The sequence below is a fragment of the Carlito syrichta genome, unplaced genomic scaffold (assembly GCF_000164805.1).
Source record: "Carlito syrichta isolate Samal-C Ts95f unplaced genomic scaffold, Tarsius_syrichta-2.0.1 Scaffold288834, whole genome shotgun sequence".
Taxonomy (NCBI): Eukaryota; Metazoa; Chordata; class Mammalia; order Primates; family Tarsiidae; genus Carlito; species Carlito syrichta.
The window spans coordinates 119464-123053 of NW_007232930.1; positions in this window are offsets into that span (position 1 = coordinate 119464).

Sequence of the window (3590 nt, forward strand, 5' to 3'; positions counted from 1 at the left end):
TGGTCCCAACATTTGGCTCTGGTGTTGGTTTTATTACACAATTTAAAAGAAAAGCACAATGTGTTTATCTGTATTCATGATAGGGAGTTTTTGCATCTCAGGACCGAATGAACTCTTTCATGTTTCTTTGACATTAGTGGCTGACCAAGTACATCATAGCCTTTGAAATAACATATAGCTTTAGAATGGCCTCCTATTTGTAATTTGTATCATGGTCTCGAGGCAGGGTGTCTAGTACAGGTTAGATATAGATAGATACATTTTTAATAGAAAGCATTTAGAAAGTATTCAGACATTTTAAAAATTACATTTTACTGCATACCAAGCTGGCAACTTTCCCCACCCTCCTCTGCAAATTAAAAAAAAAACCCATCAGATGTAAGACTAGGCATCAGATGCAACCCAGTCTTTCAATTCATGGTTTAGCATAATAATCACTAAAAAAACTTTCAGATTTTCTGATAAAGGTGGAAGATCACAGTCCATCCCTTAGCTGGTCAAAGCCACATAAATGATAATAAGACCACCTTTTAGCTAAGGAACTTATGAATTGGAAATGTCTGACATGTCTCCCACAAAAGGCAATGCGGCCAGGAAAAGGCCACCTCCCTCCCTTCTCTTCTTCCATCAGAAGCCCAGAGGTGGCAGTCTCTAGGCTCTGCTCTACCTTCTTTAGTATATCAATCATTGTGAAGGTATATCAGGTTTATTGTAAAGAGCAAAGGTGCAGTTTCTTTCACCTGTGCCAGCTCTGTTATTTCCTCTCTTCTTTCCCTAATAAACTTGTTTAAAAACTTTGCTAGCCACTCTAAAATTCATTTTAGAAATGAGCCAAAGAATTCACCACACTCCACCCTTCATCATCTGGCACCCAACATGAGGCCTGAAGTTCAACAATTGCCAGCACCACATGGTCTGCAAGTGTGCAACACCAACTTTCTCTCTCTCTCTCTCTCTGTCTCTGTCTCTCTCTCTCTCTCTCTCTCAGGGTCACTCTCCTCCCCGTTGCTCAGTTTCTGCTCCCTCCAGTCAAGCTCATTGGTCCTCCCTAACAGGAGGCGAGCATAGGTGGGATGAAGGCAAACTCCTGCACCATGCAGAACTAAAACTTGAGTGATCCTCTTTGGCAGGAGGCACAGAAGGAGTAGATGAAGCCAGACTTCATTTCCATGCAGCACCGGAAGACCCCCACTTTTTCTTCTTATGCTTTATTCTCACTACTCTACTGAAGCGAGGGAAGGAATCCTATTTGGACGAGGGATGAAATGTTTTTCTGTGGTATTTAAACAGTTAGACTGTTCTTGTTTTCAAAGGCTAACAGCCAGGTTATTTGAAAGTGAGTCTGTTTCTAAGGATTTAGACCTTGCCCAAGATTACAATCAACTGTTTGTCTCTGTAAAACTGTTCAAAGATCTCTTAAAAGTGTGTGATTTATGCTAAGCCCCTACTTTAAAATGTAGTGCTAGATATCACCACTGTTTTGCTAAAGAGTTTTTTTGGCTACACCTGATTAATATCCCTCTTACAACACAGGTAAACCTTTAAATGTTAAATACTCTCTGTGTGACATAATGAGCATGGAATCTAGTCATTCCTACCTGATAAAGCCACCTTGCTAAGCCTGGTACTTCTGCTATACAGACAAAATGCTGGGTGCTCTGTGGCACAAGGAGCATGGGAACTAATCACTCATTAATTGTTAACAACTCACAACTGAAACCATAATTTACTAATTTATAAAGGATCTTATCAAATTTACCTGTTGATAATTAAAAATAAGTAGAAACAGATTATTTTACACCTACATGGTCTGTTCACTGTAAAAGTTTTTGTATCAGACCATTTCAAAGACATTGTTAAAAGTCCTAAGTTAAACCTCATTGGTTTGCGGTTTACTGGTGTGAGAAATCCTACACAGACAGATACTGAAGTGGAGAGAAGCTTAAAGGAGGGCTGGGAATGCTCAGTTTGAAAGAAGCCATCAGGCTCCCAGGGATGACTGACATTGGTGTTTATGGCCTTATTTTTTCAAAATATTCCCTTGAGAAATACAACACACAGATGTTCAATGACAAAACTCTAGGTTTCAGAATTTTCCTGTGGGAAACATAGTGTACAAGGTTCAAAGGCATAATTCTAGGTTTTAAAAAAAACACAAACAAAAAAATTGGTAATATTCAATCTATATCCTCAAGCGTCCCATTAAAACAGATTTTTTAAAAGTTAAAAAAATAAAATTAACAGTCCAAAACCAAAAAAGTTAATGCATTATTATAATCAAACAGTTAATGAGATTTAAAAAAGAAACAGGAATCTGCTTTAATACCATCTGGCAATTAGATTCATTTTGTAGCCATGAAGGGAAATGGTCAAAAGTTCCATATATAGAGACATTTTAAAGTTTATTTCACTACTTTACAAACAGGATTATATCCTATGGGATATTAAATACCCAACTTCAGAGGCTTGACTCAAAACTACAAATACCAAACTCTGAATTACAAAAAACTTTTGAGGTTTTTAACAACCAAGACATTGGGGGAAAAAAAGAAAAAGCCTCCAGGGATGAGAATCAGCAAGACAAAAAACAGACAACATATTGACAGTCACCATTAGTGGCAAAGCTTCAGCCACCCATGAGAGACCTGATACACATAGACCTGCTAAGGGAGATGATATCTGCTACTATGAATACAGTCAATCTGGGCACTTAAAACACAGTTGTCCTTGACAGCCTAAGCTCCCAGGATCTTGTCTGACGTGCAGGGACTAAAAGACCACTAAGAGAGCTGGCATGGCCTCTCCGGGAGGAGAAGGCCAGCTCAGTAATGGTAGCCACTGACTGATGGAGCCTGGGGACCATGGCCCAGCCCAGTGCTCTGTTTGTCATCACCCCAGAAAATTCCTGGGTCTGTATAAATAGGGCTGGGGTCCAGATTAATTTTTAAATCATTACTGAGGCTAAGTTTTCAGCCCTAGATGTCCATGCTTAACCTCTTTCTCCAGATACCTATCTACTCCCTAATGGGATTGTGGGGTGTTTAAGAGTTAAATGTTTCAATAGTTACTAAAAGGTTAATTCAAATTATAAATGTAAAAAGTTCTCTATAAAAAGATACCAAAAAAACCCAAAAAGAGATGTAAAAAAAAAAAGTTTGTTGGTATAAAAGTATGTTTTTGGTAAGAAAGAATACAAAAAATATTTTATATAGGAAAGACTCTTGCATGGTAAATGTCTGTCTTACAATAGAGTAATGGTTATTTGGAGGAAAATGTATAGAACAAAAATAAAAAGTTTCACACATGTCAAAAAATGATGCAAGTATGTCAAAGATGGTATGTGAAAGGTTTGTGAAAAAATATTTACAAAAAGTCTATAAACATTCAAGTTTACAAAATAAATTGGTTATGTCTATAAATTAACCATTAATAGCAATCACTGATGTTGAGGCAAAATGCCATTATGTCAGAGAACAGTCTTTTTTTCTTAAAACACGAATCTGTCAATCTTTAGTAAATAACTACAGTTATAAAATTGGTAAAATAAAATACTTTCAAAATTTAAATATTTTGTCTAAATCGATTGGTTT